At 39.8% G+C, this 12,642-nt stretch overlaps 1 protein-coding gene across 1 annotated transcript in view; it reads right to left on the bottom strand.

Moving 5' to 3' along the window:
• The window catches only part of PRPF39 (pre-mRNA processing factor 39), a 37,070-nt gene extending 25,122 nt beyond the window's left edge, over positions 1-11,948 (bottom strand). The window contains exon 1 of the mRNA XM_028100486.2: positions 11,823-11,948. The gene's annotated coding sequence lies outside the window, so the exon portion shown is untranslated. The remainder of the gene's footprint in view (positions 1-11,822) is intronic.
• Between the last annotated feature and the right edge of the window lie 694 nt (positions 11,949-12,642).

Below are 12,642 nucleotides of genomic sequence, written 5' to 3' on the forward strand. Positions count from 1 at the left end.
ACCATTATGGTAGCTACTATTAAAAAAAAAAACAGAAAAGTCTTGGCAAGGATGAAAAACTGGAATCCTTGTACACTGTTGGTAGGATTGTAAAATGATGCAACTGCTACAGAAAACAGTATGGAGGTTTGTGATAAAATTAAAAACAGAACTACTATATATGACCAAAGAATCCCACTTGGTATATATCCAAGTTAACTAAAAGCAGGGACTCAGGGCGCCTGGGTGGCTCAGTTGGTTAAGCGACTGCCTTCGGCTCAGGTCATGATCTTGGAGTCCCGGGATCGAGCCCCACATCGAGCTCCCTGCTCAGCAGGGAGTCTGCTTCTCCCTCTGACCCTCTTCCCTCTCGTGCTATCTATCTCTCATTCTCTCTCTCTCAAATAAATAAATAAAATCTTTAAAAAAAAAAAAAAGCAGGGACTCAAAGAGCTACATGCATGCCCACATTCACAGCAGCACAATCCACAACAGCCAAAAGGAGCAAGCAACTCAAATGTCCACTGACAGATGAATAAACAAAATGTAGTATATACAATGAAATATTATTCAGCCTTTAGGCTGTTTTTTTTAGAGAGGGAAAAAGAGTGAGAGAGAGCACCCAAGCAAGCAAGAGGGGAGGGGCAGAGAGAGACTCTTAAGCAGTCTCCACACTGAGCACAGAGCCAAAGCAAGGCTCAATCCCTCAATCCCGAGATCACAACCCGAGCCTAAATCAAGAGTCTGATGCTTAACCAACTGAGCCATCCAGGCGCCCCTCTTTAGCCTTTAAAATGAAAGAAATCCTGTCATATTCTATATGGATGAACCTTGAGGACATTATGCTAGGTGAAATAAGCCAGTCACAAAAAAAGACACTGTATGATTCTACTTATACGAGGTATCTAGAGTAATCAAATTCATAGAAACAAAATAGAATGCAGTTACCAGGGAATGTTGTGAGGGAGAAAAGGGGAGTTGTTTAATGAGTACAGTTTCAGATCTGTAAAATGAAAAGTTCTGGTAATCTGTTAACAACCACGTGAATATTTAACACTACTGAACTATACACTTAAAACAGTTAAGGTAAGTTTTATGTTATGTGGCTTTTATCACACACACAAAAAAGACAACAGCTTAATTATAAGTAAATTAGGAAATATAAAGTACAAAAGACTAGGAATTAGAATTTCCAAATCCTTTTTTTTTTAAGATTTTATTTATTTGAGAGAGACAGAGATAGCAAGAGAGAGCACAAACGGGGAGAAGAGAGAGAAGCTCCCCGATGGGCAGGGAGCCCAACATGGGGCTCGATCCCAGAACCCTGGGATCATGACCTGGGCCGAAGGCAGACACTTAACCAACTGAGCCTCCCCGGTGCCCATCCAAATCCTTCTTTCATCATGAGATATAGTACAGTAAATATTAGAATGAACAAGGGGTAAGGGGAGTGAGTCTAAGTTCTCTCCCTTAATAGCATGTGATCCTACATCAGTCTTACTTTCCTCACTTCTAAATTAGGGACTAACAATATTTGCATAGGGCTGTTGAGAACATCAGATGAGATAAAAGCATGTGGAAGTCTATAAATTCACATAAATCAAAGTATCACTGCAAACAACAAATTCCTCAAATAGCATTTTCCAATCCTGATGTTATACTTTAAAATAACTGAGGAGGGTGCCTGGGTGGCTCAGTCGTTAAACGTCTGCCCTCGGCTTGGGTCGTGATCCCAGGGTCCTGGGATCAAGCCCCTTGTGGGGCTCCCTGCTTGTATTCCAACTCTATCTCTCTGTCAAATAAATAAAATCTTTTTAAAATAAAAATAAAAAAATGAAAAGACAAAAGAATTTTTTTAAAGATTTTATTTATTTATTTGACAGAGAGATAAAGAGAGCACAAGTAGGCAGAGTGGCAGGCAGAGGGAGAGGGAGAAGCAGGCTCTCCGCTGAGCAGGGAGCCGGACGTGGGGCTCGATCCCAGGACCCCAGGATCATGACCTGAGCCAAAGGCAGCCACTTAACCGACTGAGCCACCCAGGCGTCCCGACAAAAGAATTTTTGCAGAAGTAAAAAGGAAGAAAAAAGCTGTTGACTTTCACTCCATAAAACCAGCACACAACAGAGTTTATCTGGAGCTCTATCTTATTTCTTGATTTTTCAATTTTAGACATTTTTTGTTCTTACAAGACTCCTGATCCCAGGGTGGTGAGTTTGAGCCCTATGTTATAAGCATTCAGATTACTTAAAAAAAAAAAAAAGTTTTGAAGAAATCTTTTCATTGTTTCCTAACATGGGGTGTTGCCTTTTTTTTTTTTTTTTGAAGATCTATTCATTTGAGAGAGAGCTTGTGCACTAGCACAGAGGGGAGGGGCAGAAGGAGAGGAAGAGAGGGAAGAAGAGAGAGTCCCAAGCCGACTTCACCCTGAACGCAGAGCCCAACGCAGGGCTCAATCCCACAACCCCAAGATCACAACCTGAGATGAAACCAAGAGTTGGACGCTTAACTGACTATGTCACCCCGGCACCCCTAGGGTACTGCTATTGAGAAAACTCCTCTATTTGAGACCTGTTTTTATCTCCATGGTAGCTTTTAATCCAGGTGTTCTGAAATTCCAAAATGATGAGCCTTAAGGTAAGTCTTTTCTCCTCATTCTGCTGGCATTCATTCAGAAGGCCTATTTTACTCTAGATATTTACATCATTCAATTCTTATATTCCATATTTATCATTTATGTAATAATTTTCTTCCCTTGGTTTTCTCTTTTATCTTTGTTGAACTCACATTACTCAGTCGTTGGACCTCCTGGACTGATCCTCTACTTTTCTTACCTTTTCCTACATTTTTCCCCCATCCCTATGACTCATTCTACTCTGAGTGATCACTTTTACTAGAGTTTTAATATATGAATCAAAATTTTAATTCCTTTTACTCTGAATAATCCATTTTACAGTCTCCTATTCCTGTTTCACTGGTGCAATATCTCCTATGTCTCTATAAATCACTTTAAATTTTCTTCTGTTCTCAGCACTGTCTCTTCCGAGTGTTTTTTCACTATTTGTTTTGGTCTCTCAAGTAGAGTGATCTTCAAACTATTGTTCAAGAAGTGTGAGGCATCACACAAAATCAGAAGCTACATAAAGCTTGAACACTGGTGAACCTCAGTGCAGGATGGCATTCTATTGAGGGGGAACTCACTAAATGTCAGTGCTTTACATCATTTCCCTGGTGTTAAGTTTTCCCAAAGAAGAATGTTTCAACCTAAAAATATATACAGAAGGCAGTAAGCATTCTGGGACAAAGAAGAAAAACAGGGCTAGTGATCTCACCATTCAATATGTGCACTTTCATTCAATTTCCCATTTTCATCAAGACCCTTCACCCCTGTCCCAGCTCCCATCAGCTGTGTCAAAACTTCTCTGGTTCCACCCTTTTCAAATAATAAACATCTAGTTTTTTGCTAGTTATGTTATATGGAGAAGGAAAATGGAGGGTCTAAACTACTCCAGACTTTCAACCAATCCTAGAATTTTTAGCTCCACTCAGCACTCTCATTCTCAGAGGCACGTGGTAACCAATATTCCTGAGCCTTTCTGGAGTTTTGTGGGACAATTCCTCATATTTCTTATTAACTTCCCTCTCTGCAGGCAAAGAACTGAATGCAGAAAAATGAAAACCTAAGTTTATCAGTTAAATCCAGTCCATCTTTTTCTTCCAAAAGGTTTTAATTCTCAGGTTAATACTTCCTCTTCTGTCCTTTGTCCTTTAGGGTTTACATGATATTATTTCATTTTTATGTTATCTTATTTTTTATTTTACTGAAATTAGGTTTACAAATTATGCTAAACCCTGTTCATTTAGTATTTTTTTAAAAAAATCTCTAACTAATATCATTTCCTTGTGTAATAATCTTCATTCAATAAATATTTAGTGAGCAACTTCTGTGTGTCAGATACTGTCTTAAGCACTGGAAATTTAACTGTGAGCAAAACAAAGTCCCTACTCTCAAGGAGCTGACATTTTAGTTGAAGAATACAGTCATTTTTTTTTTTTAAGATTTTATTTATTTGACAGCGAGAGCACAAGCAGAGGGAGAGAGAGGGAGAAGCAGGCTCCCCACTGAGCAAGAAGCCCGATGTGGGACTTGATCCCAGGACCCTGGGATCATGACCCGGGCCAAACGCAGCCGCTTAACCGACTGAGCCACCCAGGAGTCCCAAAGAATAACAACATTTCTTAAAAAAAAAAAAAAAAGTATGTTTACAATATGTACAAGATACTAAGTGCTAAGGAAAAAAAAAAGAGAGGATGATATAGTAAGTCAATTATACAAATATGTAGAGCAAGAAAATTCCAAGCAGCAGAAAGAGCAGTTCTGAGACAAGTCATTGTTTAGTGCATTCACAGAAACATAGATAAGCAAAAAGGGCAATATGAGGGATTTGCTTAAATATCCCTCAATTTGGTTTGAATCCTTCCTAATATTTGGCTTTGCTAAGTACATCACAGTACATCTTCTCATGTAAATGCCCATTTTTGAAAAGCTATTTTTTGGGGGTTATATTCTCAAATTTCAATATGCTAATATGTAGCATAAACCGTAAAATTAAGTATATTTTGACCTACCAATAACACTTGTAGAATTTTCTCTTAAAGAAATAATAAGGAATCCACAGGCAACTATTAGAAGGATTAGACTAACAAAATTGCTAGATAAAAGAGAAATACATAAAAAGTAACATTTCTATAGTTAGAAATAATTCTTTTTAAAGACCATTTTAAAGAATTAATCATGAACAAGGGTGTTCACTGCAGCATTTTTCCCACGAAAATAATCATCTGTTGGTTCACCATGCAGTCCAGTCCATACCACTCCAAGTAAAAATACTAATTTCTCATAATGAGCTAGTTGCCACAACCAATGGTAAGTCTTTATCCTTGGATTTCTTTTTTTTTAAAGGAAATTTCTTATTTCTTTTTTTATTTTTTATTTATTCATTTGAGAGACAGAGTGAGAGAGAGAGAGAGAGCATGAGAAGGGGGAGTGTCAGAGGGAGAAGCAGACTCCCCACTGAGCAGGGAGCCCGATGGGGGACTCGATCCTGGGACTCCAGGATTATGACCTGAGCTGAAGGCAGTCACTTAACCAATTGAGCCACCCAGGAGCCCTATCCTTAGATTTCTATTAAGCCTCCATTTCCTTCTTAAAATTCTTTACATCTCTAAGAAGCAAATCTATTATGAACCAACCTCCGAATCCCCTTGCATTTATAATCTTGCCTCTTTTCCACTCTCAAAAAGTATTTGTTTTGTATCTCTACTATAACACTCCTACAATGGCTGAAATACATAATCATCATTGGTCCTCCTCCTTCCCATGGTCATAATGGATAAAATACCTCTGCTCCTAGCAAAGGTCACACCCTGAACTCATGAACTGATCATTTCTCCCACCCATCTTCTCAAGAATGGTGGATCTTAAATTATCTTTACTCTCCACTTATCAGTTTCTCTCAGTGTCTTAAATCACTTCCAATAGCATTCAAACATGTAAATGTTTTTCTTCTTCTTCTATATAATTTATAACATATATATGACAATTTAGCTTAAAAACAAAGGGTAATCAATCATAATCTATATTAAGGATCTAGATTTTGGGGGCACCTGGATGGCTCAGTCATTAAACGTCTGCCTTCGGCTCAAGTCATGATCCCAGGTTCCTGGGATCCAGCCCCACATCAGGCTCCCTGCTCAGCGGGAAGCCTGCTTCTCCCTCTCCCACTCCCCCTGCTTGTGCTCCCTCTCTCGCTGTGTCTCTTTCTGTCAAATAAACAAATAAAATCTTTACAAAATTTTTTTTAAAAAAATTAAAAAAAAAAAGGATCTGGATTTTGTTTCAAGGACAAAGCCAATGAAGTTGTATAAGCTTCTTATCTCTACTTCTGTAACCTCTCTTTCCTCTTCAATCTGGTTTCATCATTCTCTAAAATTTGCCAAGGTCACAATCTTCTTGTTCATTAAGTCCAATTAAACATTTCCTAATTCATTTTCCTGATCTATTCTTTACAGCATCCAACAGTACTGATGACTTTGTACTTGAAAGGTTCTCTTTTCTTGCCTTTTCTGACATATCACATTCACCTAGCTTTCCTCCTACCATTCTGAAGAATTTTTTTTTCTTCACAACAGTCCTTTAAGAATTGGTAGCACCCAAGATTTTGTCCTCAACTCTCTCCTTTTCTCAATTGACACTCTCCTTAGGCTGATAATGTTCTTCCATTTGATATATTTCCTTCACTTGGCTTCCAAGTCACACCATCACCTCTTTCTACCTCACAATCACTCTTCCTCCTGAGCACTAGTCTCCTCAGGCACTTGACCTTTCTTTCAAGGTCAGCTACCCTCTCTATCTCCATTAACTCCAATCTCACACGGTTTTAAATACAAATACTAATTATATACCAACTCCCAAATTCTATCTCCAGCTTTTTTCCAAACTCCAGATCCATATATCTAACTGCTACTTTTATCATCTACACATACACAGCCATTTCAAATTACAAAATGTCCCTAAGTGAACTTCTGATCTCTCCCCCAAAACCTGCTCTATCCATTGCCTTCCCCATATCTGCTGATAGAAAATCCCTCCTTTCAGTTGCTCAGGCCAAAAATCTTGGGACTCATCCTTAACTCTTCTTTCTCTCACATCCAACCACTTTGTTATGGAACCTTTCATATATATTCAGCACTCCACTTCTTGCAATCCTCATTCAACCACTCATTTCTCATCTAAAATACTATTACAGTCTTCTGTAACCTTCTATAGATAACCGGCTTCTTCCCTTTTGCTGCACCCGACCCCTACCCCCCTGTCCCCAGTCCATTCTCAGCATAGCAGATAGTATTCTTTCTAAAACATAAATAAGACCATGTCACTCCACTGCTCTATCTCAGAGAGTAAAAGTCAATGGCCTTGAAATGGCTCACTGTCCCCCTCCTACCATTTATCTTTTGACCTCATCTTCTCCTACTCTTGTCCTCACTCACCCACAGCCACACTGACATCTTCTTTTCTCTAAAACAGACCACATTCTCCAGCCTTACTTAGAGCCTCTGAATGGCTGTTTCTTCTACCCAGAGTGATCTCCCAGATGCCTTCCTTACCTTCTCCTTTGGTGATATCTCACCTTCTCGGGGTGTCTGACTCTTGATTTTGGCTCAGGTCATGATCTCAGAGTCCTCAGATTGAGCCTGGTGTGGGCTCTGTGCTCAGCGGAGAGTCTCCTTGAGATTCTCTCCCTCTCCCTCTCAACACCCACTCCCAAACCCACCCCCTCTCTCTTTCTCTCAAATAAATAAATCTTAAAGGGAAGGAAGGAAGGAAAGAAGGAAGGTGGGGAGGGAGGGAGGAAGAAATACTGGTCACCTTCTCAGTAAGACCTACCTGGGCAATCCTATTTAAAATTGTAACTTGCTCCCATCCCTGGCATACATGATCCCTTTTACCATATTTGATCCCCTTTACCGTCCTCTATTTTTTTCTTTTATCCATATTATACTATAACATAGTAAATTTACTCATTTAGTATACCCTAACATAAGAATTAACCATCCCCTTCTTTTTATTCACAGTACTACTGCTGTAGTTTAAGTAATCATTATCTCCCCACTAGACCAGTATTTTTCAAACTGCAGACTGCTTCAGACCAGCTTTTTCTCTTTTTGCAAATGAAAACCAAAATGGAAAAAAATTTTATCAGAGTGCTTCGCACATAGCAAAGGTATATTCTTTTGTGACATTTGCTGTGATTATACACACACACACAGAATTCAATTATTGCATACTGAGTTGCATGACACACTGAAGACACTTATTTGTGAAAGAATGAATGAATGAAAGCATGTCATCATATACTGCTATGATTTCAATTACTAGCTATTTGTGATAATCCTGAGACACCATTTATTGAACAAGTATTCTGCTGAATGCCACTTACCCATTTTTAAGAAGGGGAAAAACAAAACTAAGGTTAAATAATTTGTCAAAAGTTATATGGTTAGTAAGGAAGAGACAGGATTCTAACCCATGCTAACACCAAAACTCTCCCCACTCTCTAAAAACTTCTGCAGCCAAGAAATTCTATTTTTGTTGAAGTTTGGTTGTTTTGTTTTCCAGTTCAGCTCCTTTCTACTTCAAAGCCTTAGTGTACCCAGTTTCTTTCATGTGGAATACTTTCCTACCCCTCTACCTCATCCCCACTTAGAACCCTCAATCTAGCTGAAGCCTACTCATTCCTCTGTGCGTGAAGTTTAAACATCACTTCCTAAAAAGTTTTCCCATACACTCCAAATTAGTTAGCTTCCCTCAATGATGCTTCCACAGCATTCTGTCTTTTTCTCCATAGCACAAATCACATTTGTGGTACTTGTTCGATATCATCTTTCCTACTAGATTACAAGTTTCTTGTGAGTAAGCACGAGATCTACTAATATATAGGGATAGAGTACACCGGGAGGACTAGTACTACACACTCAATTCACTGAATAATAAAAAAATAGCATCTGAGTCCTTAGTCCCCCCAGACTAAAAACTAATATATTATTTTCATAGCCACATGAGAAGTGGTATAATAAAGTACTTGGGCTTTAGGGGCGCCTGGGTGGCTCAGATGGTTAAGCGTCTGCCTTTGGCTCAGGTCATGATCCCAGGGTCCTGGAATGGAGTCCCGTATCAGGCTCCCTGCTCATAGGGGAGCCTGCTTCTCCCTCTCCTTCTCCCTCTACTGTTCTCCCTGCTTGTGCTCTCTCACTCTCTCTGTCAAATAAATAAATAAAATTGTTTTAAAAAAAATAAAGTACTTGGGCTTTAGAGTCGGACAGAACTCAATTAAAGATCTGGCCCAGTTACTCATTAGGGAACACTGAGCAAGATACTTCACCTCTCTAAGCCTCATTCACAAAATAATCACAGATACCTTGCCATAAAGATTAACTATCCTCTTCACTCACACTGCTATTACTACAGTTTAAGTAATTATCATCTCCCCTTTCTTTTTTTAAGTTTATTTAAGCAATCTCCACACTCAAAATGGGGCTCTAACTCACAACCCAGAGATCAAGAGCTGCAGGCTTTACTGACTGAGCCAGCCAGGCGCCCCTATTTTATATCGCCTCTTGAGTAATGTTTTTCAAATTTCAGATTGCTTCAAATCAGCTCCTCATTTTTTTTAATGGAAAAATACAGAATTGAAAACAGTACATCAGAGTTCACGCACACATTGAGAGGACATTGTTGAAATACATACAGAATGCAACTGGTGTTTATTGGGATGCAATATTACATGTACAACCTATTATGGGTCACAGCCAAAAAATCTGAGATGCTACAGATAAATTAATATTACTATAATATTAAATACAGAACAGAGACCATGGTTTTATTCACTACTGTGTTCCCAGAACCTAAAACAGTGTCTAGTATATAACAGCACACTAAATCCCTGTTGAAAAAGTGAGTGACAAATCTGGCCCCAACTTAACTTTTCAAACATACTAATCCTACAGTATTCCTCCTCCTTGCTATTTACAGAACCCAATATATTTTTCATGTCCGAACCTTGGCTTGCTCTATTCTCTTAGACTAACAAAACTTTCCTCCTTTTCTCAAACAATGCCTTTTTACTACATTTCACTTTCTTATAAAATCTTATTAGAGGCCCAAAGTCCACAAGCATGAAAGGAAACATGATAAATTATAATGTGACTATGCAGTACATTAAAAAATAGTTCTATATCATATATTCAAATTTTAGTTCAGTTATAGCATACATTAAACATTTCACTAACAATTTAGCATGCCATCTTAAAATTTAAAAGGTCTTTTGGAGGATCACTTAACCCATACTTAATTAAAAATGTGAAGTCTAATTTAATACCTCTCTCAACTCTCTATAGGCACTCAAAATCATACCATGTATTATTCTTTTCATAAACAGAGCAACACAAGAGTATCTAAAGTCATCACTAAGGACTAAAAAGTCAGTAATTTGAGTATTGCAAATCAACTAGCTTTGCAATCTACAAGTTACTCTGTCCCTCATCCACAGATAAGCCAATTTGAAGACAAGTTAAGAGACCATCATAACCACTGGTTTTGGAACTGTTTTAGAGGCTAAGAAGAATGTTCACAGATTCACCTTTTTTAAATTCCACATATTAAACACTTAATATGTTCCAGAAACTTAACTTTACATACATATATTTACATAAATGACTGCATCACCTCCAAGTCTTTGGGGGAAAAAAAATTACCATTTGACTGGAACTACTACTTTCTTTCTCCTTTTGACTATTTTTCACACACACAGACACACACACACACAAAATCCTATGTTTCATGCAGATTAGTTATTAACATACCACAAAAGGTTCTGTTCTCCTTATTTTTTAAGATTTTTAAATAATCTCTACACCAGATGTGGGGCTTGAACTCATAACCCTGAGATCAAAAGTCACGTGCTCTATTGACTGAGGTGGTCAGGTGCCCGTTCTTTCTCTTTAAGATGTGCGTGTACACACACCTTTTATCATTTGATTTGTAAAATTATTTTTCTTACTCAACTATAGGTAAGCAAGCAAAAATATTACCAAATACTCTGACACTACAAAAATTCTGTTTTTCAATTCTCACTTCAAATATCTCATACTATCTAATTAGGCATCTTTGGTTCAACCCCTAATTATTCCAGAGTTCACAATCTAGGAACTAGAGTTCTTAAGCACAACTCCTTTCGTTCACTTTATCCCTACCAGAAGCTGAACAGTGGAAAGTTCCAACTTGTGCAACCCTAGAATGAGGTTATAAATGGGAGGGGGGAGGGGGGTACCTGACAGTTGTTTTTTTCAATCCACTTAAGATCCCAGAGAGACCAAAACACTTAAGTTCCAACATGAACTCCATACTTCCCTGTATAAAATGTGTTTTCTTAAGCTTCAACCTTTCCAGCTGTAAAAAAAAGTTTGAAGTATTTCTGAACAGACTGGATCAGTTGCCAAATAACCTCAAGTCCTTAAAGAGAAGGCAACATGAACATAAAACTAAAAACAATTTAATCGGCATAAAATAATATAGTATTGTAATATCATCAATAACACAGTAAGAGCAGTACGACTTTAATTAAAGATGTGATTTCAGAGCGAGAAAAACACCAGGGCTGGTTTCTGATTACAAAAGGTAAATACGGTTTTTAAATAGGTGTCTTTAAAAGATCCTACTAGGATCTTTAATGTCTGATTTTTCTGATTACGCTATGCTGCCAAAAACTCTGGCTGATCTTTGGGGTGCTGTGACTCAGGGTCCCAACAGTGTGGCTTGTGTAGTCGAAACGCGGAACGCGAACTACATGGCGCCTACAAGCTTTTAACAGTATTTGAATTCTCTCAATCCTCTGACGGCTACTATTGAGCCCCTTCCACTTCCAGTCGTCCCAGCACACTGGTTTCCAGCTCTTGGGGAACCTAGGGCTTCAGACTTAACCCCCAAAACGCTTCCTAAGTCAACGTGGAGGCCCGCATTTCCCCGCCCTTCTTCATAAGACGCACTCCTCAGAGAAACGTTTGGTCTAACTAAGAAAAGAAACCTCTACCTGCTCCACCCAACAGGTAGGAAGGAGAAAGGAATGAACAGGTGGGAGCCGAGGCCAGGCCAGGCCAGGCCTCAAACAGGGCGGCTGAGGGAGGCCGCAACCCCAGTGCGGCCTGAAACAAGGCAGGCCCCTTCCTGCCCCGCCAATCACCCCCCCGCACCCCGCCCAGCCAATTCCAAGACGCCCGCCCCAGCTGACCTGACGACGGATGCCACTCAATGCCATGAGCCGCAGTCTGGGCCAACCGAGCCGAAGATGGCACTTCCACCGTCTCCGTCCCACAGACTCCGCAGCAGCCGCCACCAGCACCAGGGCCGCCTCGTCGAGAGCACCGCGCGCATGCGTCGGTGCCCCGGAGGCGAAGGAGTCACGTGGTAACGCTGCGCGCAGGCCTCGCTCTCCGCGGGATCCTGGGGCTGGGGGGGGGGGGAGGGGCAGTTGGCCCAGCCCCTTCCCTGCCCGGTCTCCGTCCCGCGGCCGCCGCTGAAGACCTGACAGCTCTTCCTGCTGTTTTCTCCCCGCTGTGGGGACTTTCTAAGCCAAAAGACAGTGTTTAGGGCCTTTTACATTCTTGATCTTAAACACAGCGCCCCACCCCTCTAAAGGAAAATATTTTGGGGGGCAAATCTAAGGTTTTCCCAAGAATTGCCCAGCTTTTACCCCTTTACCTACTAAACATGAACAGAAATTCAGCCTTAAATCTCTACTTCAGGATGATATAGACTCTGGGTCCTCTCAGGTTTCCTCAAGAGGAAACAACAACAACAAAAAGAAACAATAGTGGAAACAAGTTAGGGGCTTGGGGAATTGATCATGAAAGGGTTATATGAAAGGGTTATATGAAATGATAAATGAAGGCTGCTTACATTGACAGTATTAGCAGTCCTTTTCAGTTACATTCCCATCCTCACTTTAAAAAAAAAAAAATTGTTTTTTTCTCGAATCTGGCCTCTCTCCTATTTCTGCTACAAGGTTCGTGAGTTCAACCCACGACTTGCCATGCAATCTGTTGAAGGTT

This window comes from Eumetopias jubatus, unplaced genomic scaffold (genome assembly GCF_037043125.1).
Source record: "Eumetopias jubatus isolate StellerSeaLion01/CBP00866 unplaced genomic scaffold, mEumJub1_p1.0 scaffold_7, whole genome shotgun sequence".
Classification (NCBI taxonomy): Eukaryota; Metazoa; Chordata; class Mammalia; order Carnivora; family Otariidae; genus Eumetopias; species Eumetopias jubatus.